General features: G+C 51.7%; 1 pseudogene; it reads right to left on the reverse strand.

Annotated features, from left to right (window-relative positions):
* Window positions 1–5493: 5493 nt before the first annotated feature.
* LOC136521665 (C2 domain-containing protein At1g53590-like) lies at window positions 5494–25563 on the reverse strand (annotated as a pseudogene).
* Window positions 25564–26346: the final 783 nt, after the last annotated feature.

Genomic DNA, 26346 nt, shown 5'->3' on the forward strand with positions numbered 1-26346 from the left:
CACTCCCTGTAGCCGCCGCCGCCCTGCCTGCCTCTGCCTCCGTCGCCTGCGCGCGCTGATCCGAGCCTCGCCACCAGCGCGCCGCCCGAGCCAGCACCAAGGAACGGTGTCGCCAACGCCGAGCTGAAGTCCGCAGCGCCTTGCCACGCCAGTAGCCACGACCACCTCGCCCCGAGCCCGGTAGGAGCCCATCCCTGCCTCGCCGGAGCCGCGTCTTCGCCGCCGGAGCAAGAAGGAGATCGCCGAGGGAGCTACTGCCGCCGGATTGCGTCCTCACGCCGTACGACTACTTCGCCTACACCGCAGCCTTGCCATCACGCTACGCTACACTGGGCCCTGCATCACCTGCTATGCAGGGTGAGTCACCACCGCGCCACCAGTGGCCTCACCACCGCGAGCCCCTCCTCTGTGCCAAGCAGCAACCCCACGATGTCCCCGTAGCGGCACCACCTCGTCAACATCCACCTCGAGCCATAGCTCCGCACCTCGTCCTCGGCCGCGGCCACGCCAAGCCCCGACCCTGTCTCGGCCATGACGAGCCTCTCCACGCCGATGTCGTCCGTGATGTCATGCTCTGCTCCGAGCTGCACCGGCGCTGGCAGCCCACCTCTACGACCACGAGCCCCCTGGACACGCGCACGCACGCACCTATGCACATGGCCAAGGCCTTGCCTTGCCGGGCCGATGGCGCCCGGGAACGCAGCCGCCACCATGTCTTGCCCACACACGGTCGCCGTGGCCGGAGCCACCCACGGCGCCGTCCCATTCAGGCCGATGACCCCTCCATGTGTCCGGCCTTCGTGCCGTGGATTTTCTATAGGGACCTCGTCAGCTCGCCGCCGGCGGGGAACTCCGTCGAGAAATAGAGGAGCAGAGGAATGGTGGCCACGCCCTGAGCCTGTCCACCGTGAGCCAGGAGGGGAAAAGGAGGGCGGACATAGTCCACCATGGACCCAGTGTGCGGTCCATGGACCCACACCACCTAGACCACCGTGAGCCGCTCCCACGTGCACAGTCCAGACCCAAGCCTAGTAGGAGCCCAGCGCCATCACATGGATGGCCTCCCCACGCGACACGTGTCTGGGCCGGGCCGGCCCAAATCCAACCCATATCCGGCCCTGATCCGGCCCATCCAAACCCATTCTAGGCCCATTTCCGTGACCGTTGACCGGGCCCCACCTGTCAGTGACCAGTGCCGAGGGCCCACCTGTCAGCCACTATTACAGCTGGACCAATCCCGCGCTGCCACGTGTCAAGCCCTGGTTCACCCCATCCTTTTTCTTTTTCAGAAAATGGATTTAACTTTGGAAAATCATAGAAAATTCATACGACCTCAGAAAAATGTGAAACCAGTTCCCACATTTTTCTAAAATCAAGCTCTACACCATAGACATGTTCTCACCTGCCTGTTTTACGCCGCACAATACGAGACCGAGACCTGCCTCTCCTTTAGACCTGTAGGAAGGCCCCACCGTCTTGCCGGACGCTTTCTTCACTAACCCGTGCTGTGTATGACAGCTGTAGGCACATCTTAGTCCGTCACTGCCATGCCCGGCCAGCCATAGCCAGCCTTGGCCAACCATAGCCACTTGTAGCCAGCTGCAGCCAGCCACAGCGAGCCATAGCAAGCCACAGCTAGCCACAGCAGGCCGTAGCTGGCCTCAGCTGGCCAGAAGAAGCCACAACCCTCCGGGACAAGTTACAATAGCCTATGGCCTTCCACATCTTTGCCGCAAAGTCGAATCCTAGTCAAACGCCATTCCCGACACCGACAAAAGCCCCTTCCTGCTCATTCTTATACTCGTTTGTACACTTACAATACGTGATTTTGATCTATTTCTGTCGGCACCGTGCCGTCGATATATTGAGTCCGTTCCCAACATTCCGGCTGCCTCGTTAAACGAGGGCGAGCCGTTGAGAAACCGTGTGATCCCTAGCATCGTACCGATGACAAGTGGAGTCTTTCCGACGTTCCGGTCGCCTTGCCTTGCAAGTGCGTGCCGTTGAGGAGATATCATGACCCCGTCTACTACGAGCTGTACCCTCTAGACCATGAACCCTAGTCGTATGTCTTATTGAGACCATGGAAAGCCCCATCTCGCATCTTTCCGTATACGCATATCTACCTTGTTGGGCCCTAATCTTACGACCTATCTGTCCATGACTGTCTTACAGGATCTACCCATTCCCCAGCTATGGAATGTGCTACTCCGCAGTCGTGTCGAATTGTTGCGACTTTTGGTCGTGTTTGGTTCTTATCGCTGGTTGTTGGTGTTGTTGCCTGTGTGCCGAGCCTTCGAGCCGGCTAAGGGATCGTACCTCGTTCGGACGTTACGATCACGGGATCTGTCTCGCCATGACCGTGATGCCAAGTGTAACTCGACCCCTCGCTTTTTAGTTGACTTCATAGTACCACGAGTGTTAGCACCTGTCTTCGGCCCTAGAACATGGTCGTGATGGATTCAATATCGATGGCGATATTGATGCGGATATTACCCGCACATTTTGAGCCCTTTGTGACCAAGTTCTGTGGGAGATAATCTGGGAGTAAACAATCATGGAACAATGGATGCCAACTCGTTGGCATAGCTTGTGGCCGTGAGTTCGCCTCGCCATGACCATGGAGCTACGCCACTCTTTTGCTTTTACTTGCCTCTTCGTGCTCAAACCCCCGTATGCTTGTACCTTGTATGACCATCGCATTTCTTTGATTCCCGCGGTGACAACTGCACCGCTATGAATTAGAGAGATGTCTTAGTGCCAGTGCACCTAAGTCGGGTACCCTACGAGTGGTTTGCGCACTTGTGTTTGTCGCTTCCTTCCAATGCCCCGTCTTTCGTCGTGGCGCGAGTGTTGGAAGTAGACCTTGTCCCTTGTTGTTCTTGCTCTTGTTGCACCGTTAGCCCGCTCTGTTCGACTCCGTCTTGCCCATGACGATTGGATCAAAGACCGAGCTATTCCTTTTGGGTTAGCGAAGCTATGGTCTATGTCGTACCTCGGACCCGTGCGTGTCAACCCGATCGACCGTCTAAAACCATCTTTCCCAAAGATGTGTCTGAGAACATGACATGGATGTGCCTAGCTAACCCCCGCATCTTTTGCCATGTTGACCGACTCTCTTCTCGGCTCCCGACGTTATTGTGTCGGGTGGATCGAGGGGAACCGTTGATGTCCAATCTCTTTGCGCTACCGCCTTCTACCATAGCGGGCGAGCCGAAGTACGTTGGAGCCAAGTTACAATAGTGTTAATCATTCTTGTTTGCTACTCGTGACCAATGGTGACTTACGGGATAAGGCTATAAGAGCCGAACCCCGTCCTTCTTCTTCTTGGGGCCCGACTTCCAATCCCTGTCAATTCAATGACACCGGATCGAAAGATCGTGAGCCGTGGTGTTGCTATGGATAAGCTTTGGCTTAAACCATCTATCCTAAAGCCATACTGGCTTGGCCATGACTTAAGCTTGTGCTTAGCAGATCACCACCTGTGATTCTTTGGCCCGAGGAAATCGGACAACCGCCGAGAGGGCTAAGCCGTGTATCTCTTATTGCCTCACTGGTGTTATTAGATTTTTCCTACGTATTGACGTCTTTTCGAGTGTGGAGTGCTCTCTTGCCTTGCGTGTCGCTTCGCGGAGTAGATGACGATCGGACCAAGAGAACGTGGACGACGACAAGGACTGCGGAATGGAGTCAACGTAGGAGGAGGTGACCCCGCTAATGGAACACCAACGAATGAAGAATTGTACCACTACTACCTCTACATCGCAGGTGTCATGGCAGCACCCTCTTATAGAGAATCCTATTAGACATTGCATAATATCTAGAACTGCTAGCGCTTTATAATTATTTCTTTGATAGTACTTTGATGCATGCTACTACCTGAGCAATTATTACCCTGATGCAACCCACTCTACCACGTCACCCTGCTTTGCGCAATTCGCTCATTTATATATGCTTACTTGCCTGCTTGCTTGCATATTACACCACTATACTTATTAATAACTCCACTTCGCATTATATCGGGGATGTGATGCTGGTGGAGAACCCCCTGGGAATGGTTTGGCTATGGGTGCCGGACTTGGTGGTGTGTGAGCGTGCTGCGTGTGTCTTGGGTGCGTGGAGAGTGAGGGTTGTGTCGACCGAGCTAGAATAACGACGAGCCTGGAGCGAGTCTTGCCTTGTGGTGCTACCTGGGCACTTGGATATGGAATACCTGTGGCGGGTAAAATGGTAATTGGAGGTGTCCTTGGGTGTGAACCTCGGAGAGGTGGAGCCCAGGATAGAGGTGCTGTGGTGGCACGTAAAATGGAAACCCTGATGAAGACATTCTGGCTTGGTCAATCCCTAAGGACTTACTAGTACTCAGACTCACCGGGAATCCTTTACATCCCACTCGCCCTATATGGTGCGGGACGGTCGGACTACTTGGTAGAACAATGCCACTACTGCTAGGCGAACGTGTGCAAGGAGGTACGGGGCGCGTGGTTTCCCCCACACCCTTCCGAGACTTCAGGAGGCCTTGTGGACCTGGCTCTTGACATCCGGTGGGCCCCGGCTCTATCTACGACTCACAGTATCAGCCACCCCAGACTAGACTTGGGATGTTCCAGGGCTGAGAGGTAGGGTGGCATCGTTCTAGGCTAGCAAGCGGCCAGAATCTGCCTAGACGGGGCACCGTCGAGGATGGCTATCTGGTGGGTATGTAAAACCTCTGCAGAGTGTTTGGTTGATCAATCGATACATATGCCGACTTGTCAGCTATGGACATTTCCTGGGTTTCGCTTAAACTAGATAGGAGATGAGTCATTTTCTCCCTCTAGGGTTGGGGTATTTTCCGGTCGTGAGCCTTGGGGCTGCGGGCCGTTGAGACAAGGCCGAGAGGGAGTTGGCCTGTCGACCTGAGTGTGTGAGATGAGATGTGATGTGGTGGTGTGGAGATGGTTTGGGATGGATGGTTGGCGGATGGATATGGATGGTGTGGTGGTGAATGTGTTAAAAATTGGATATTATTATTATATTACTAAGGTTATTTAACTCTCCTGCGCTAAGGATGCAAACCACAGCCAAATATTAGGATCGTCAGATCCCTTGTTTATCTTTTCCACTAAAGCTCATCAGTGATGACCATGGCCTGCACACATCTGGTGGTGTGCAAATTTTCTTCTTCTCAGAGATGCTGACTTTAGAAGGATTATGAGGTCTCGTGCCTACGCTCAAGTTTGGTTCGGAGATGGAATATACGCTGCACTACGCTAACTCTGATGATGCCCGTGAAGGAGAAGCCTTCACTCGATAGTCTTCCGCTAGATTAACTCTGTAATAGGTGTGTTCCCCAGTGATGTAATATCTTATATTCTTGTAATCTTACGATGTATGACTGTGACATCGACTGAAATATGATAATATGATGGAATCAGTTCTTGGTTTCATCGTATTATAATTCATTCTGTGGAATTTTTCCTTCGCGGAAAATTGAGGATGTTTCAACTTGCATATAACACGCAGATTGCGTTTACCTCACATCGTCCGTGACATCAGCCACAGACTCTGGCGCATCAACAGCATCAATTGCTTGGTAGAGAAGGATCAACTTCTACGGTTCTACCCCGTCCTTCTGCAGCGCAACGTCATCAAATGCTTGGTAGTGAAGGATCAACTTCCACGCCATTTTTTTGCATCGCAACGACGTCGCCTTCCTCATCACTGTGGTGTTCTTCTTTGCTCTTGTCGAGGCCCTTCTTGCTGAACATGCTCTTTAGGTTATGAGCGGTTTTCCCGGCATGTGCACCGCCTTCTTCCTCAGGTGCCTTTTAGTCGGGCTGTCCAGCTCCTCTCTCTCAGGGCTTTGCTGCTGGTCATCTGGTCTTGACCCCGATCTGTTGGCCCCAGGATCTTGATCGACCACATATGTTACTGAAACCCTGCTTTCCCCGACCGGCCGAATGTTTGGGTGAGGCGCTACACATGGGGAAGCTTCGTCGTCATTCTCTTTCCTTGGGCTCCGGTGGAGCACTGCTCCAGCTAGCTTGCCCAAACCCTTCTTGACCCTGTGGAGGTGGCGGTGCAATTTACTGCTCATTTCTTCTTCAGTGCCGGAGTCACTTCTATGAGATTCTGACACTGATGGCCTTGGGCTATCACTACAAGCATCATTCTCCCGGTGAATTTTGGAATCCTGGCACCGGGGACGGCCTTTACGAGGTTCCCATGCACTGGTGACATCACTGCCAGGGCGATGCACCCAAACATCGGGCTTTTCTGATCCTTCTATGTCAACTGGCTCAAATTCATCAGACATCTTCTGGAATTCATCAGAAGATTCACTATGGTTGGTCCTGGAGGAGAAATTTGACCTCGGTGTGCTAGCTTCGTCCACCTTATGTATTCCACATTGTTCCTCTTCATCATTAGGAACCTGCAAGCACAATGAACACAAAACACAAGTTGTCACTCAGTCTGAACTTAACTTTCAGTTCTAGACTGTATGGAAACATATATGCTGGGTCATGGGATAAAGGAAAATGTATCTAGACTCCTAGTCAGTGTCCAGTGAATAATAAAAGTCAGTCTGATTACCAGGACGAAGTAAAACCTAATCTCACCTTTTCATTTTTCTTCTTCAAGTACAGTTACAGCAATGTGAATCTTCCCTGTCTTTATGTTCTTCAGTGCAATCCATATATCATGCCTTTTTCCACCTCTTAATTTGTTGATGCTTATGGAACAATCACTACACACATGACAAGAAAAATACATTTCACTTCTATTTTTGTGATAGTTAATCAGAATGGTAAGAGTTTCCCAACGTGTACTTAAAACATTTGTGACCTTTGTAAGTACAAAATGCAATTAGGCATAAAGCAATGGTATGGTACGCACTATTATAATGAAAACTTAGAAACGGCTAATGGAGACCAACCCAAGAGTGTCATCAAAAATGGGATCCTTATCTCGGACTTGAAGAGAAAGAAGATTGAGTGCTTCCCATGAAGTTATTGGTATTTTAAACTCCTCGAGCCATTTTGGATTAAGAGTTTTCTTATGAATCTTTGTGTGAAAACGGTAGGGTCCAAGATGTCCTTTCACATATGGATCAGCTAGTCCTGCACATAGATCCAACAATAGGCATTTTTCTGAAAAGTTATCTAAATACAAGTCTTGAATGCTCCACATTAATTCAATAATAACTCATATTCCTTATTTTTAACATTTTATAAATACTCCACATACCATTTGGATCAGATGGCTTCATATCAGCACCTTCCAGGATCTCCACTAGAGCATATGCGATAGGTGGCTTCTCATCAACACTAAACCAGTTCTCTGATATACATGGACATCAAGTTAGAACAATTTCAGACATTTTGCATAGGAATAACTATTAGTGCAAAAGAAAAAACAGTATACTAGTAACAAGAAAGCATGGAAGCTACACTAAGAAGACTATAGTAATGGCAGAAATAATTTCAATAGATCAAACTGGCCAATTAGCCTCGGGAGTACTCCATCTGTTTTTATTTAGTTGGCATGGTTTTTTTTGGGCTCCAAAACGAAGGAGCAGCATAACAGACCAGATTACCTGCAACTAACAAACTTTTCCCCTGTACAGCTGCATGCCTGCACGCATCCATGCAGGCATGGGCTACAAGTCACTGCATTTGGGCTTAGGAAACTGAGTGGGCCTAGTAAATTTGAACAGCCAACAAAAATGAATACACCTACTCAATTTTTTTTTCAAAAAACCTCTTCGAAGAGGGCAGGAAGCTCCTGCAATTCACCAAGAATAAGCGAGTTAGCCTGGTGTATAAAGGAAATTGGGCCTAAAACATCACATTTGCAACTTTTTGAGGAAAACCGGCAAAAACCTAAGCACGACAGCCCAAACGACTAACCCTGAGCACCGTACACATAGCGGCAACCTACAAATGACGGAGTATGCAGTGCGTCACCATTGCCGAGCTTGTCACGGAAGTGACCAGCAGCTCCAATTGCCCGAGGCGGACAGCAGCCAAATCCACCAAAACACTGCCACCTACACATAGCTCGCACCAACAAACCTAGGATAACACAGCTCGTCATCGTTACCCAGCATCACCACATCATAGCAAGCAGCTCCGACGTCGACCATGCATACTCAAACCAGGAGTGAAAGCAGAGAGCTACAGAGTAGGCAGTGACACTAAGAAGGTGCGGCCTCGTAAAGAAAAACCATGCCTGCAAAAAAGTATCGGATACCCCACATGAACCGAACACCACCGAGGCAGTGTGGGAACTCCAAACGTATATATGGAGACTATGTGCCGCTCAGAGCACCTTCGATGACACTCAGCTGCACACAGCCAGCTCCGGCAAAGGACGACCAAGCCTTTCACCCAGCAACACCACCTCACCCTCGCACAAAGTTGCTGGGCAGCAACGCACCACCCCACAGCAGCTGCTGATCTTGCGAGCACCACTACAAATGCTCCCACAAGCAACAATCGCCGCAAATCCAAGGATGCATGACAGCCGTAACATGGACCCAAGTTTGGGGGCACCACGGCCAGAGACAGGAATGAGACAATTGGTTTTTTGGTACTCCAAACTTTTTTTTTCTCGAACTACGAAGAGAGATGTGTGTCATTTCATTAAGATGTGAAAGGGCCTCTAGCTGAGTTAGTTAGGTGGCTTGAGTAGCACTTCTCAGGTCCTGAGTTCGACTCCACTCCCCGTGACTGTCCCACACCAAAGCATAGATCTAAGGTCCCCCGTTGGTCGTGGTCGTTCTTGACCTGCGTTGAGATAGAAAAAGACACGAGACGAGTCTAGAAAGAACCTGCGCTTGAGGTCCCCAACAAGGCAGACTATGCAATGATTAAAAAAGGAAAACACAACCACACCGGTAACTAAACTGGGATCGGTGACCTAGCTAAGAGGTCACCAAGCTATGCACCCAAGACTACATTCATCCCCCCCACGGTTTGCAAAAGCTCTTGAATGTTTGGTGATGCTCCCTCAAACACACAAGTGTTTCCATGCTTCCACATTTCCCAGGAAACGAGAATGATAAGTGAATTCAACACCCTCTTCAGCTCTTTCGGCACCCTTCATATAGCCAACCTCGCCAGCCAGAGAAATTAGACGCCATTGGTGAAGGCGCAACAGCAATCAAGTTCAAATGCTGAAGTATCAAGGCCCAAACCTGCCTTGTATGAAGCAGTAAGCCTTGTGCCTAAGATATTTTATAGTTCAAACTCTGGATTAGCAGTATTAGTAGTTGGTGCCTATGTCAGCACCTTATCTTGCTTTAGTTTCTTATCATTTACCTTATCTCCTACTTTAGTTGTTGCAATCCTATCTCTACTTCAGATGTAAAAGCAGACCACTTGGTCCTATATTTGTAGCAATCCTGCCATGGTTATGTGTCTTTGCCACCAATTGGTATCTAGACCCTAGGTTCTTCCCCTTCCTTGTGTGCCGCCATGTCCATCCACTCCAACCAGTACGTCACCTCCAGCCAGCGCAGAGCCCATGCCGGAGCACCGGCGGCCGTGGACATGCGCCAGGCGCGCATCACCACTGCAGAGGCAGCGGCCGCGCGGGCAGCCAAAATGGCCAGGCAGGCCGCGGCCGAGGCCCAAGCTGTGGCAGCCGCTGCTGCGGCCCTGCGTGCGGTGGAGAACGGAACTGCTCATCCTGCAGGCTCGCAGAGCCCTCAAAGGCACCGCCGTGTCTCACCATCGCCGGAGCGCCGTCGCGAACGCCATGGCCAGCGCAGGTCGCCAAGAGCCGTCCAGACCATCATCAAGGACTCTGGCGGGAGCACGTCATGGCCCATGCTCACCAAGACCAACTACAACGAGTGGAGCTTGGTGATGAAGGTGAAGATGCAGGCACGGCAGATGTGGGACACGGTCCGCTACGGCGACGGCAACTTCCATGATGCTGCGGAGGAATGTGGCCGCAAGCTTCGGGTGCTGCGCACGGACAACGGTGGGACTTCATGGCAGTTGAGGTCGCGGCGTCCTGCGCCGACGACGGGATCCAGCGCCACTTCACCGCCCCGTACACCCCGCAGCAGAACGGCGTCGTCGAGCGCCGCAATCAGGAGGTGGTGGCCACGGCGCGTGCCCTCCTCAAGCAGAGCAGGATGTCGGTGATCTACTGGGGTGAGGCGGTGATGACCGTCATTCGTCTACTCAACCGCTCCCCCAACCAGGAGCCTCAACGGCAAGATGCCATACGAGGCCTGGCATAGGCTCAAACCGCAGTTAGCTACCTCCACGTCTTCGGCTGCCTAGCTTTCGTGAAGGAGCTCAACCACGTCGGCAAGCTCAACGACCGGAGCATGCTAGAGGTGTTCATCGGCTATGTCGACGGCATCAAGGCCTACCGCATCCTCGACCCTATGACATAGCGCGTGCGCACGGCGTGCGACGTCGTGTTCGACGAAGGACGAGGCTGGGCATGGAGCAAGGCGGCACATTGAAGGAGCAGCTCTCCATCACGATCTCTACCTACTCTAGCACCCGGTCCAACACCAATTCCGATGAGTCCACCACCAACACCGCCGGCCACACCGCGATCATCTGCTCCAATGGCCACGCTTCAGGCATCGGGATCGCCAGCTTCAATCCACAAAGCAGTGCATTGTGGTGCACGCCATGCCACGCCACTAGAATGGGATGAGGATCGCGTCGACGCTGCGCATGACGGCAAGCCCCTGCGCTGCCGTAACATGGACAACATGCTCGGCGAGCTACCCGTCCCTGGACTGGTGCAGCACGACATCAAGGCGGAGCTGCACTTGGCGCACGACAGCGAGCCTTGTTCCTTTGCGAAGGGGACACAGCCTGGCGCGCCATGATGCGGCAGAAAATGGACGCCATCAAGCAGAACTGGACTTGGGAGCTGGTTGATCTCCTTGCCGGCCACCGCGCCATCACCCTCAAGTGGGTCTTCAAGCTCAAGAAGGATAAGGCCAGGGCGGTCGTCAAGCACAAGGCGCGACTGGTGGCACACGGGTTCGTCCAGCTGGAAGGAGTCGGCTTCGACGACGCGTTCACGACCATCGCGCGGATGGAGTCCGTCCACGTCCTCCTCGCGCTAGCGGCCCAAGAAGGATGACACGTCTACCACATGGAAAGTCAAGTCCCCCTTCCTCAAGGGTGACTTGAAGGAAGAGGTCTACGTTGCCGGCCAGGAGAACAAGGTTCTCCGGCTGCGCAAGGCCCTCTACGCCTGCGCCAGGCGTCGCGGGCTTGGAATGCCAAGCTGGATGCCACCCTCAAGGCAATGGGGTTCCAGTAGAGCGCGCACGAAGCTGCTACCGGCAGGGCATGGGAGGCAGTGCTTTGCTCGTCGGCGTCTACATCGACAACTTGGTGATCACCGGCGCCAAGGAAGAAGAGGTGGAGGCGTTCAAGGCGGAGATGAAGTTCTACTGTTCTAGATGAGTGACCTAGGGCTCCTCTGCTTCTACTTGGGCATTGAGGTTCACCAGGACCACTCGGGCATGTCTCTCTGCCAGACTGCCTACGCCAAGTGCATCATCGAGCTTGGCGGACCGTCGGCAGCTTGCGCTACCTCATCAACACTCAGCTACATCAGTTGGTTCATGCAGCGGTCGACGGTAGAGCATCTGCAGGCTGTGAAGAGGATCCTACGCTACGTCACGGGCACCTCTGACTACTGTCTGCACTATCCAAGATGTCTCGGCACGGCGCACTTCATCGGTTACAGTTACAGCGACCACGCCGGCGACATCGACATGAGCAAGAGCACGAGTGGGACTGTCGTTCCTCGGCAAGTGCTTGATTAGCTGGCAATCGGTCAAGCAGCAGGTGGTGGCACTCTCCAGCCGCAACGCAGAGTACATCTCCGCCACCTCCACTGCCACTCAAGCTCTCTGGCTGGCTCGACTACTGGGCGATCTGCTAGGCAAAGAAGCCGAAGCAGTTGAGCTCAGGGTGGACAGCAAGTCTGCCCTGGCCTTGGCAAAGAACCCCTTCTTCCATGAGCGCGGCAAACACATCAGAGTGAAGTACCACTTCATCAGGGGCTGTTTGGATGAGGGGAGCATCAATACTGGCTACATCAACACCCAGGATCAGCTCGCAGACTTCCTAACCAAGTCACTTGGGAGGGTCAAGTTCCAGAAGCTTCACGCTAGAATTGGGATAGTTCAAATCCAACTAAAGGCACCACACAAGGCTTAGGAGGAGAATTGAAGCAGTAAGCCTTGTGCCTAAGATATTTTGGACAAACTCTGGATTAGCAGTAGTAGTAGTTGGTGCCTATGTCAGCACCTTACCTTGCTTTAGCATCTTATCATCTACCTTATCTCCTACTTTAGTTGTTGCAATCCTATCTCTACTTCAGTTGTAAAGGCAAACCACTTGGTCCTATATATATAGCAATCCTGCCATGGTTAATGTGGCTAAGTAATATAAAAAAACTGCCCCAAACTTTGTGTCTTTGCCAACATTGTGAACACACAAGAGATAAGTAAATGCTCGATTGCATCTGTGGTTTGATCGAACAAGAGGCAAGCGGCTGGGTGAGGCAGCCCCCTCTTGGCCAGGTACTGCAAACATTGGGCTTCGCATATTTAGTACTTTATAAACAATGGATTTGCAAAATTGATATTTATATCGTTGACACCTTATTAATACTCTATTTGTTCCTTCTTAATTTCTTTTCTAATCTTTTGGCTGCTGAAAGGACCATGCTGCCTTGCTCTTAATCAGGTATGTCATCCTGGTAGAATTGAATCGTGTTCTTGCGCAGCCACACACCTTCGGCTTCTCGCCGCCACCCGTCCACTGATTGCTGGCGATGTCACTCAAATTGAGATGTCTAAGAATGAGTACCTCTCCAGCTACCTGATGGAGATGGACTCCTATGGTGCATTACTATTTGCGTCAGATGTATATAAAATGAAGATTTTGCAAATTTTGAGGGAACAACGTGCCTAGAGAAGTGAAGTGGTGGATCAAATGTGCTGGTGCCTTTGATGAATTGCACCGCATGCTCATCTTTCTTGCAATAGAAATTCTTCTGCTCAAATTTGTCCTGTGCTTTTTCCCTTGCCTAACTTAGGCCCTGTTTGGATCCATAGGGCTAATAATTAGCTGCTATAATTATCTCCATGGATTCAAACAGGCCTAGCTACTAATTGTTAAGCTGAACACCCAACTAACAACTATTGCACTAGTTGGGCAAAACTAGCTAATAGCAGCTAATATTAGTTATGAACTATTAGCTAGCTAACTATTAGCAACTAATAGATCTAAACAGAGCCTTAATGATATTAAGTTGCATGCACCGAACAGTTCAACCCAAAAGCTTAAGGCGGTGGAAAAGGGTGGGCAATTCACTTATACACCAACACTCCCCCTCACACGTGGGGGCTCTCTTAGGCCTCAGACGTAGAATAGGAGCGAGCAGCAATTATTTTATTTAATTGTGCTAACTAAGATTCGAACTCGAGACCGTTGCATGTACCGATCAGTTCAACCCAAAAACTTAAGCTGGTGGGGTAATTCACTTGTACTCCAACAAATGAATCTTCAGAGAATTATGTTCCATAAATTTGTTCAGTACTTACATAATCCGGTATTCACTATATTTTTGGAATGGCCAGTATAGTAGCACAGACTAAATTGTGTCCCGTAAATCTCCAGGAAAAGCCAGGAAACAACAATGGCAAAGAAGCACCTGCATGGCACTATCCATTTCGTTGCTGGCTGAACCCCTTCGCTTTGCAGGTCATCCGTGGATGGGCGGCAGCGGGGTCCGTGGATGGGCGAGAAGTCCCGCTGAACAGGTGCGTGGCTGGGCGAGAGAACAATTTGATTCTCCCAGGATGAGATGTGTAAGGGCAGGGACATCGTGGTATTTTCAGGAGCCAAAAGATTAGAATAAAATTAAGAAATTTAAATAAAGTATTATGGCATACTAATCAATGTCATTGATATAAATACCAATTTTGTGCAGCCATTAGAGTACTAAATATGCGAAGCCCAAGTTTGGAGTACCAATAATCCAATGTCTCGGACATGAACACGGCAAAGGCACGAGGGAGGGTCCTGCCAACCACACAGAAGCCATGGATACTGCCGTGCTCCCACCGCCGAGCCACCCAACACCGCCTCGCGCACGCACATCATTGCTGCAGACGAGCCTGAGCAGCCCCCCACCACCCTGGGGGCGCAACCCTCCGCCGTGCTTGGCGCCTCCTATGCGAGCCTGGCTAGATCGAACCGACGAACTACAAATCTAAGCTACAGGGACGCCACCCATCTAGCTGTCCCCATCCCGGGAGGCCCCCAGCAGAATGTAGTCACCGGGCCAAATGCAAGGAAGCCAAGGGGTTAGGATGGGTGGAACAGTCGGTGCAAACGAGCAGTGCCCCACCACCACCTTCATTGCAGCTGCACAGCCTCCGGCAGCAAGGACGAGCAGAGGAGAGGACTGGCGCGGGATGGCAGTGCTAACTCCGCCCGAGTTGCCTGTGAGGGGCGACACAAAGGGCGGGAGTATTCTATGATATGTTTCTATCCCCATATCCCTACTCAATTGAAATGGAGCAACTAACTAGTAAACCAAATTGCAGTACAAGAAGTTTACAGAAATTACCTGTTGATTCAGAGGCAAACTTCTCCAGATCAATAACTAGCATGTTGGGCTGCAAAACAATTAATTCTAAAAGTTATTTAGCTATTTTGTATACGATCCTTAAAAAAAACACTATCCAACAAAATGCCTCAGTGAATGCCCAAGCCATGTCAAAAAGCACATCCATTGCAGGCGAGCATAATGTTTGAGGCTACAATAGTTGACATATTCAAATACACAGAACGTGTTGGCCCTTGGATCTCCGGTAAGAGTGAGCCGACCACTCACCGACGTTGCCGACCACACACTATGGCTACAGATAGAAGAAGGGAGGGAGAACAGAGCGCACACACACAACACAAGCACCAGCGTTGGCCGGAGCTCTGTAGAGGAGATGACAAAACTGAACTCGCTCTCTTTACTGAGTTGCAGTGGAAAACTATATATACAACTCTACCCATCTAATCCTAGTACACAGACATGTCAGGCTGCCATACTGCTACAGTGACTAGATGTGACAGCAAGGCTGACTTTGGCGCCTGCCCCTGCTGTGGCTACAGTGCAGCAGGGGAGCCTTTCGGCGCCTGCCCCTGCCGCGCGTTTACACAGGAGAGCAGCAAATTACTTAACAATTCTTCCCATAATCCTGCTGCTAACCCAAGAACCCCCTCCATGCCGATCATCTTCAGCTCCGTGAACCGAAGACGGCCGAACGGCTTGGTGAGGATTTCCGCGAGTTGCCGACCAGTTTCGACGAACTCGATGACGATCTGCCCTCCATCGACACAGTCCCTAAGGAAGTAGAACTTGACGTCGATGTGCTTGCTCCGGTCGTGGAGAACCAGATTCTTCACGAGGGCGAGGGCGGGCTGGTTGTCTACCATCAATGCTGGTGGGTGAGCTTCCGCACAGGTCGGCTCGCTCAGCAGCCGGCGCAGCCACACAGCTTGGCACGCCGCTGTGGCCGCCGCCACGTACTCTGCCTCGCACGTGGACAACGCCACCACCTTCTGTTTCAGCGACAGCCATGAGATTGGAGCCGACCCGAGGAAAACAAGCACGCCAGAGGTGCTCTGCCGTCCGTCGATGTCCCCCGCCATATCTGCATCGCTGAACACAGTGAGCTGCAACCCACTTTCGCCAGTCTTGGAGAAGACGATCCCCTGATCCACCATCCCCTTGACGTAGCGCAGCAGCCGCTTCACCGCAGCCCAGTGATTAAAGATGGCAACGGGCAAAATACCCACGGATACAGGTGCTGCATGCCCGCGCCCACGACCAAAATTCCGTGCCCGTACCCGTGCCCGCCACCCGCCACGGGCACCATCCCATGCCCGCGCCCGCTATCCGCCGGCATGCCTTGCCCGCGAGCATGCCCGTGTGCCCGCAAGATCTAGAGGAGGGCGGTGGCGGCAAGGACGACTACAGGGCGGCGAGGACTATACAACAATAAATTTCCAATCGAGAAAGTAAAGTAGAAACAATTGTAGTTCCTATCTCAAAAAATCCAAATAAAAAAATGCAAAGCGGACAGCAGTGCTGTGCTGCTTTCCTCCAAGACTTCAATCCTCATCCTTTAGCCAATCACGGACCAGAGTTGAAGGACCAGTAGTTCTACGCTTCTTTTCTCCTTTAGGCAATCATGGACGAGTGTTCAAGGATGCATGCCTGCTGAATGCGTGACTGCAAGAGAGAGGGAGTGCGGCTCTCGATCTGGAACGCATGCTGCATGCGTGAGCATGACTGCAAGAGAAGGGAATGCGTCTCTCGATCTAGAACTTGCGAGCAAGAGGGACTGCGGGCGTGATGCTACGGGACCGCGGAAGTGCGACGCACAATCGCGACTCGCTAAGCAGGCGGCGACGGCGGCTAGACGGGAGAGTGGGGAGTGGAGATATGTTGAGCAGTTAGGTTTAGCTGCTTTTATATGCAACTTTTGTGCTGGGCTTCAATGGGCCGTGAACAAGAATGTGGGCTGTTGGTTGCCAGCGTTGGGGGTAACGGGTATGGCGGGTTTGTGGGTGCGAGTAGCATATTTTCTCGCCCGTCAGCTGATATCCGTCGGGTTTGGGGACGTACCCGTATCCGTGCCCGCAGGCAGACTCATACACCTGTATCCTTGCTCAGCGGGTCTCTTACCCGCGGGCATGCAGATATTTTGTACCTGTTGCCATCTTTACCAGTGATCCTCTCGAGGATCCTCAATGAAGCGGCTGATGTAGCCCACGGCGAACGCAATGTCCGGCCTCGTGTGAACTAGGTAGCGCAGACCGACGACGATGCTCCGGTAGAGTGTTGCATCTACCTTTGCCACGGTACTGGCCTTTGTCAGCTTCAGCCGCTCCTCCATCGGAGTCACACACGGCTTGCACTCAGCCATGCCGCTCCGCTCCAACAGCTCCGAGGCGTACGCGCTCTGACCGAGCGTGAGCACCTCCTTCCCCTGTCATGGGGAGTAGGAGAGCGCGCCGAGATCGCTCATTCGAAAACGAGCCGCCATCTCGCGCTTGAAGCTGTCGATGTCCTCCGCACGCGCGTCGGTGACAATCAAGTCATCCACATACACGCCGACGACGAGCTCCTCCTTCCCCCGTCGCCGCGTGTAGAGCGCTTGCTCGGTTGCGCACCGTGTGAACCCAAGCTTGCCCAGCGTGGCGTCTAGCTTGGCGTTCCACGCTCGTGGGGTCTGCCGTAGCCCGTAGAGCGCCTTGCGCAGTCGGAGCACCCTGTGCTCTGCCCCCTTGACGGCGAAACCCGGAGGTTGCCTGACGAAGATCGTCTCCGCCAGCTCGCCGTTGAGGAAGGCCGATTTTACGTCCAGGTGATAGACGCGCCAATCCTTCGCTGCTGCCAAAGCCAGCAGCAGTCGGATAGACTCCATGCGCGCTATCGGTCGCGCTGGACAAAGCCTCGGGCGACGAGGCGCGCCTTGTGCTTGACAATGGCGCCGCGCTCGTCCCGCTTGACCTCGTACACCCACTTCAGGCCGATCGGACGGCATCCTGGAGGTGGATCGACGAGCTCCCAAGTCTTGTTTTCCTCGATCGCCTTCATCTCCTCCAGCATCGCCCGTCGCCAATTTGCATCGCGCTCGGCCAGCGCGAACGTGGGTGGTTCCTCTGCACTGACGAGACGCAGCTCTGGGTCATTGAGCAGCCAACCCGCCAGGCCTGAGAACTCTGTGCCACCGACGATGTCGTCCAGCCTACGAAACCGCACCTCCTCACCGTCGTGGAAGGCATCCACGAACTCAGTGATGTTGCTTGGAGGTGAGGCGAACTCGATCGGCGTCGATGGAGTCCTCTGTTCCGTCGGAGTGGTCGGCACAGCACCTGGAGTGCTCAGCACCCCGGCTGCAGTGCTCGGCACTACTCCTGGACCGCTCGTCATCACTCCTGGAGTGGTCGGCACCACTGCAAGAGTGCTCGGCACCACTGCAAGACCTCTCGGCTCCGCAATGAGAGCGTTCGGCACCCGTCCTGGAGTGGTCGGCACCACTGCAGGACCGCTCGGTACCACTCATGGAGTGCTCGGCACCGTCCCAGGAGTGCTCGGCTCTGTTGCTGGAGTGGTCGGCACCTCTCCAGCATCTCCACCACCGTGGATGACCAAATGCTCGACGACAAAGGTGCTGGTGAAGCCGCCAGCTTCCCCCATGCCCGGATTGTCCCAGTCCCAGGCCACCTTCTCGTCGAACAAGACGTCGCGCGAGACAACCACCTTGCCTCCGCGTGGGTCGTAGAGCCAGTACGCTTTGGTACCTTCCGCGTAGCCCAGAAGCACCATCGGTGTGCTCCTGTCCTCCAGCTTGGTGAGGACCGGCTTTGTCTTACTGACGTGGCCGATGTAGCCGAATGCCCGGAGAAAGGACACGGTCGGCTTGCGCCCATACCAAGCTTCGAACGACGTCTTACCCTTTAAGGCCTTGGTGGGCGCGCGGTTGTGGATGAACACCGTCGTGGTCACCGCCTCACCCCAGAACCATGTTGGCATGCTCTTGGCCTTCATCATGGATCGAGCCATACCGACCACCGTCTGGTTCTGTCGCTCCCCCATGCCATTCTGCTGTGGCGAGTACGGCGTAGTGTGGTGTCGCACCACGCCCTGATCCACGTAGTACGCAGCAAACTCTACCGAAGTGAATTCGTCGCCGCGATCAGTCCGCAGCACGTGCACCTTCTTGCCGCTCTCCGCCTCCGCGCGCGCCTTGAACTTCTTGATCGCTTCCGTCGCCACGGTCTTGCTGGTCAGAAGCTGCAGCCACATGTACCGGTTGCAGTCATCCACCAGCCAGATGAAGTACTTACGCCCGTCGGGCGTCACCGGCGTGATCGGCCCGCAGAGGTCACCATGGACCAGCTCGAGGGCCTCTGCCGTGCGGTACTTCACCGTCTTCGGGAACGGCAGCCTTCTTTGCTTCCCGGCCAGGTAGCTGTCACACAGCTCGCCTGCGTGCTCAATGTGAGGCAACCAGTCACCATCTTCTCCAGCCGACCAAGAGCGTCAAAGCTGAGATATCCATATTGGGCATGCCACAGCCACGGCTCCTCCGTACGCCGTGCAGCCAAGCAGATGGGCTGCTCCACCTTCAGGTCGAGCAGGTACAGCTGGTTCCGGGACCTCTTCACCTTGGCAAGAAGCCGTTGCTCCTGGTCACTGATCCTGAGGACGCCGTCCTTGATCAGTATCTCGCTGCCGTGCTCATCCAGCTGACCAATGCTGATGATGCTTGAACGCAGCTACGGGATGTAATATACATCCGTCAGCGCGCGGTGCTCGTCGCTCTAGCACCTGAAGATGATAGTGCCGCGCCCTCGGATCGCCACCCTTGAGCCATCACCGAACTTCACCGTGCCGATCACGTCGCCGTCGAGCTCGGAGAATGCTGCCTTGGAGCCCGTCATGTGGTTGCTGACGTTGGAGTCCAGGTACCACTGCTGCTCCTGCTCGCCGCCCACACGTCCGAGGTGGACTTGGGCGCGCGGTTCGTCGAGGTTGACAGTCTTCAGAGCCTTCCCAGGCCCTTCCACCGCCATCACATCTCCCTTCTCCTTGGCCTCAACGTCGTGCAGTGCACAGAACGTCGCTATCAGGAGAGTGAACTTATCATCATCATCAGTCTGCGCCAGATGAGCCTCAGCCTTCTTCTCCTACTTGCGATTTGGGCACTCCTTTGCCCAATGGCCCGTCTTCCCGCAGCGCCGGCAGGCGTTGGGGTCGACTTTCTTCTTCTTCTCTGAAGAAGCCTTGCCGCGGCACTTGCCATCGCCACCGTGGCTGGAGGAGGTTTCCCCGGACTTCTTCTCCTTCATCCGGGCAGCCCACTCCTCCTCTGTCAGTAGCAACTTGCTGCTGTTCGTCGTTGCTGTGGCCTGCTCCATGCGCTCGTCCACCGCCCGTAGACGGCCTGTCACATCCTCAATGGTGAGGGTGGATAAGTCCAGCATCGTCTCTATGGAGAGAGCAATCTGGATGTACTTCATCGGCACGGAGTAGATGTACTTAGAGACTGCCTCTTTTTTGTCGATGGTGACACCGTGGCTCCTCAGCTTACTGATGAGCGTTTACAGGCGAAGGGAGAAGTCCTCCACTGACTCACCATTCTTGAACTTGAGGTTGGCATACTCCTGTTTCAGCAGCTGGGCCATCGCCTTCTTTGCGCGGTCGGAACCGACGCGCATCGCCGCAATGGCCTCCCACGCTCCCTGTACTCCGCTGGCACAGTAGCGAGGATGGCTTCCAACGCTGACATATCGTCTTCTTCGTTGTCGGTGCCCTTGTCAATGGCATTCTAGAGCCGTCGGGCTCTGAACTTGACCTTCATGGTCACCGCCTACTCACCATAGTTGGTGCGAGTCAGCGTCGGCCAACTGGTGCCACTGACCTCCCGCACCGTGCGCACGACGACCTCCTGTCGTGGCTGGGCAGCCACAGCAGCGCCGCTGCTGTCGCCCATCTCCGAACCGTCCGTCATCGCCAGCGGTTAGTCCGGCGACGGCGCTTGTACGGCTCCGATACCACTTGTTGGCCCCTGGATCTCTGGCAAGGGGTGAGCCGACCACTCACCGGTGTTGGCCAGAGCTCTGCAGAGGAAATGGCAAAACTGAACTCGCTCTCTTTAGTGAGTTGCAGTGGGAAACTATATATACAACTCTAGCCATCTAATCCTAGTACACAGGCATGTCAAGCTGCCATGCTGCTACAGTGACTAGATGTGACAGCAGAACTGACTTTGGCGCCTGCCCCTGCTGTGGCTACAGTGCGGCAGGGGAGCCTTTCGGCGCCTGCCCCTGCAGCGGCTACAGTGCAGCAGCAGGGAGCCTTTCGGCGCCTGCCCCTGCCGTGCGTTCACACAGGGGAGCAGCAGATTACTTAAGAGAACGTCTCTTGCCTTTGATTGTTCAACAATGGACAAACGAATGCAGGTAAAAGTATGGTCAATTTAAAACTATAGTTCAATGCAGCAACTCAGAACCTTCACAATGAAGGCCAAGCTTTTTTTTAATTAAGAATTCATGGTGTAGGAAATGTAACCTCCACAAGTGTCTGTCCGACGGCAACATCCAGCATCCTGTCCTGAAAATTTTGAAAAACAAGGAAACTGAGTACCTAGGAGAAATGTAATGACATGAAAATGTAATTGAAAAATAAAATATTTTTTTGCAAAATGGAAACAATAAACTAAACTAGATAGACTTACAAGCCATCCAGAAATTCCTGGGAGTTCAGTTACATCAAGCCCATGACCAAACAATGGTTTCACTGTCATTTGGATGTATGGAGGCTCAACAAAGCATACTCTTACACGCCCAATAAATGGCCACTGCCGCAGAAATCTCACCCCTACCAGAACCTGCACAAAAGCCCTAGAGAGGCTTAGTAAACACAACATATATGTTTTGCATGTGATCTTATAAAGATCATCTGGAGAACTAACATGGAAGCCCCCGACAACTGTTTGTAGTTATTGTGGAATATTTGCCTTCTATTTCTTCATATGGACTCATTTTTCTTGTCTACACATCATTTTCTTTTTGAAAAGCAATCTGCTGCTCTGATCCATGTCAGTGCTCAGTTCCAATGCACACTTACTAGTATGTGTAACACTAAGAACTCAGTGATGACTGAAAAGAAAACTAGGCCAACAAACTTGTACTAAAGGGCAGACCCAGTGCCGGAGGCTCCCACATGAGTGGGGTCTGGGGAAGGGAAAAACCTAGGCAAGCCTTCTCCCCGCAAAATCTACGGAGAGGCTGCTTCGAACCCACGGCCTGGTGACTCAGTGAGACAGCTCTCACCATTGCACCAGGCCTGCCATTCAAACTTGTACTAAGATTAAAGAAATGATGCACACCTTTCCTTCAACATGCATCCCAGTTATATGCATGTTTGTTGTAATGCCAAATCCTAATCTCTTCCTTAGTTGCACAGCCATTCTTGCATCCATATCATCAGCTGAAAGAAAATTCATCCCTATCTCTAGAACCTGGCATGTAAACGTTAGCCATTTCACGGTCAACAAAACGAATATCTGAGAGACAAAAATATCAGATTCACATTACACACCAAGTGGTCATCATCAGTTGATTGGTTAACAACCCTAATATCGGTAAACATCGGTGGGTTCCTACCCAAGTAAAGGCTTTGGATTACTGCTTTCCTCTGCAAATGAAATGTAAATGGATATTTGGTCAGGTATACAAGGGAATATAGCATAGCTTCGTAAGCATACAAATTGGCAGCAGATTACATTCCTTTTTTTGTTTCTGAGTTTTACAACTTTCAAGAGAACCAATCAAAATTAACGCATAAATATGAATACAGTAAAAGAAATCTTATATGTACTAGCAGCTATTAAGAAACTCCATACTTACTGCTGTCCATGGTTTGAAATTCTCTAGGAACCACGGGAATATGGGCAAAAGGAACTGCTGGGATGCAACCCTCTCCATGCAAACTGGCCAAATCTTTTCCACAGCATAATTAAGCCACCTGACAGTCTCTGCATCAGAGAGAAGCTGGTCCAAAAAGATAATGAAATGTAAGAAGTAAACCAGACTTTTGAATCGGATAAGAAAGCTGAACTAGAACACTAAATCAAGAAGCTATAGTACCTTTCTCTGATTCGCACATTTCCTTTCCTCATACTGTATCCGCCTCCACAACCTCATTGTGTAACGTTGATTCACCTAAAAATCACATTGTTACTGTGATGAGATAACTGAAAAACTGTATTGACTCGACCTTCGATGCTAAACACTGTTTCTGCATTGTATGATCATGCTCCTTGCCCTTTAAGAGGAATCTTTTTCAATGCAATTTGTGGTCCACGGTACTAAGATGGCCATAGAACTTGTCGTTATTATAATTTCTTTGAAGAGGATATTATTTAATTTATTATATTAACAAGGTCGCATAGATACACAGATGGGTAGCAAGCCAAAACTGAATCTGACATACAGCATGTGAAAAATCGGGCTAGGTTGAGAGGCCTGATAGAGAAAAAAAATCTAATTCGATGTTAGTAGAGAGATTAGTTCAAGTGCCTATTGGTATTTTGGTCAACTTTCCGTAATTTATAGGGCACTGCAATGAACTCTGACACTGGTCACAGTAGAGTATCAGAACATCGAATTTGAATTTCCAAGGGAAGGACCTTCTGCAACTGTAACCACATCACAGGACCAACGCAATAAAAAATAGTAATAATATACTAATAATAATTCAAATTTTAGCCAGAGTCGATTCACATGATCAAAACATCGGCCATGATATGCTCCCTAAAAACAAAAAGAAAAAAAAGTGAACGATTGACCAGTAATTGACTTTAACTGCTCCACTAGGATATATCTAGTTTGCACACAATTTGGTCAGCACTGCCCCCTCCCCCCCCCCCAACCCCCCCCCCCCCCCCCCCCCCCCCCCCCCCAAAAAAAAAATGAACACTGGGAGCAAAACAAATGTACTCCTATTTTATGTCTCTTAATATAATGTATTACCTCAATGCAAAAACACCTAGACAAGTATTTTATCTAGGTGCATAGCCAGTATATAGACTACAAAAGGAAAACTGCCTTCAGAACTAAGTGGTTGTTCTGCAGGAACGTGTTTCCATCAAGAAATATCAGTAGGAACAAACACAGACAAGAAAAGAAAAGAGAAAACACCTTGCCTTTACTCCTATTTTGTTACTTTTGCTGACCTAAGCAAAAGTACAGACTCCAATATTGACTGGAAGCCCACCCACTCTCTATACAACATTTTAATGTTGAAACAGTAGTCCATGTATTGTATAAATTTTAATTGATGGCATGTCCCCCTCCCTTACAATATTTTGTAAGCCTATTTGCAGCTTACAAAATAAGCTGAAAATAGAAGCAAAACAATATGTTTTTTTTTTTGCAGATTTTTTTGGGCATGCTTCTCCCAACTCCCAAGAGCCTTAATTTGTACTAAAACTTCAGGAATATTTGGATGGGCTAGGGCTAGTTACTAGTTGGATTAAAAATTAACCCAAATTAGCTGGGGTTGGTTAGTAGTTGAAGTCTTGGCAAAAAGATTAGCCCACCTATTAACCGTGTATACTGTGTTCTAACTTTCCAAATTCTTTCTACACGATTGGATGTAAAAGACAGAGGATCATAGAAAGCGTGTATCATCCTTCAATCGACCAAACTTATGAACATGAATATCTCCAGCATCTTAAGTATGATAACGATTTGCTTTCATCAACGCTATGACAAGGCCCGTTTTGGTCAGACATGACGTTCTCATGCGTTAATGAGTTGATCAGGAACCAAAGACAGCGTGTTCGTGAATTTAACTCTAACCCTATTCATAACAATGCAGCGTGCTCCTGAATTTAACTCTAATAATCCTACTCATAACAATGATGCTGAGTTGAAAACAAGGAGGGGAATATATGGAAGCCCACAAAAAAAATAAGAGGAGCAATATACAAATCGAACACCCAAATGTAGCAGTAAAGAAACGGGAGCTAGAGTTTGACTAAGCCCCTTTGGCACGTCCAAAACAGCTTCACCGATGAAGTCAAAGCCGGTGAAGCCAGAAAAACTAGTTTTTTTTTTATTTCTAGTTTATTTTAAGGCTTCACGTGTCTCGATTTGCAATAAAGCCGAAGCCGGTAAAAGCCCTACAAAAGCCCTTCGTCGAGTTCTCGGCAAGAAGCAGTAAAACGGGGGGCAAAGCAATCGATTCGAGGCAAGAGGGGGAGAGAGACTCGGGCGGGCGGGTGGATGGAGCATGCGCACTCACCGCAAATATGTAGAGGAGCGCGACGAGGAAGAGCGCTGGGTGCGCCCAGCCGGCAGCCGCGGCGGCCCAGAGCGCCGCCAGCACGAGCGCTGCGTGGTGTACCACCGTCACCTCCGTGATATCCATCGCCGTGAGGGTCTACAGCCGCCGGCAACCTCTTCTGCGCGCTCGTGTCCAGTCCAGGGACGACCCACTCCGCGCTCTCGCTACTGCTCTCTATCTATCTATCTATCTTTCTCAAGACGGGCCACGGGCGGAACGCCGTGCGAACACTACTATGCATGAGTGACTCGATGCCCGTGTCTGGGAAGGAGAGCTGAATCGGCGGAACGAGGGAGGCCAGGCACGGGGGACAAGAAGCGGCGGGCGGTGAGCGGAAAGGCGAGCCGGATGCATGCGGGCCGCAGTAAAATAGCCGACGCGGAAGCTGATGTGGGCGTCGGCCAGGGCCGCGGCGGTGTCCTGCCCTGCCCTGCCCTCTCTCATGGTCTCGCCGTCTCACGCGCCGAGCGCACCCCGAGCAGCGGGTCTGGTCATCATCATCACCACCGCACGCTCCGGTGGTTTCTTGGGTGGTGGGCGGCGGTCAGAGGATGTGAAATACTACTCTGTATATGTTTCTATATGCAAGCGTTGCTGCTTGGCGCGGCAGGGGGAACGTGGAGGCCGGCGGGCTCGTCACATGGTCAAGCCGCGCGGGCGCGTGGCGCGTGGCGCGGGGCGGGAGGGGCTGGCGACGTGGACACGGCTACCGATGGCTTGTTTGCTATCCTCTCTTTTACGGGGGATCGATTGGTGGGTTCTTCCGTTCTTACGGTCAGCCGATACGGGCCGGGGGTGACGCTTTCGCGATGGCTGACGCCGGCGCGGACTGCAGGTGCAGCCGTGCAGCGAGCAGGCGAGGGCGGGTCGAAGGATGCGGACAAGAATGGTGTGGTGGCTCAGAATTTCAACGCCGGTATGGAATTGGAACCGGAACGGACATGACCAAGTAGATGGGGCCAGCCCCATACTTGACCAAGTGGGTATTGAACTGGATTTGTGTTAGCAATAGCTCGGGGAGCAAGAAAGAAGAACACGGCAAGAGGAATAAATGAGGACAGGATTGTAGATTTAATTGTTTGAGGACAGGATTGTAGATTTAATTGTTTGGCCCTGTTCGCTTCGCTGAAAAAACAAGCTAAAATAATGTTTCCGGATGAAACCCCAGCTGAAAAGTACATATTATAAGATAAGCGAACGGGGCCATTCTGCGCTAGCAACAAAGGAGTTGGGCTTGCGTTCGCGAACCGGCCTGGGCGCACGGACAGCTTCAGGTTCAAAGCTTGGAACGGTTGTCGGACCGGGAACTGTGTTAACATTCTCTCTCTTGGAACCAGCATGTCCCCATACCGGTATGCACGGGAACTGCTTGTGAAAACTGCTCAAAGGGCTCCCAGGTGGTGGGCGAGGCCGGCATATACCACTTGATCA

The sequence above is a fragment of the Miscanthus floridulus genome, chromosome 18 (assembly GCF_019320115.1).
Source record: "Miscanthus floridulus cultivar M001 chromosome 18, ASM1932011v1, whole genome shotgun sequence".
NCBI lineage: Eukaryota > Viridiplantae > Streptophyta > Magnoliopsida > Poales > Poaceae > Miscanthus > Miscanthus floridulus.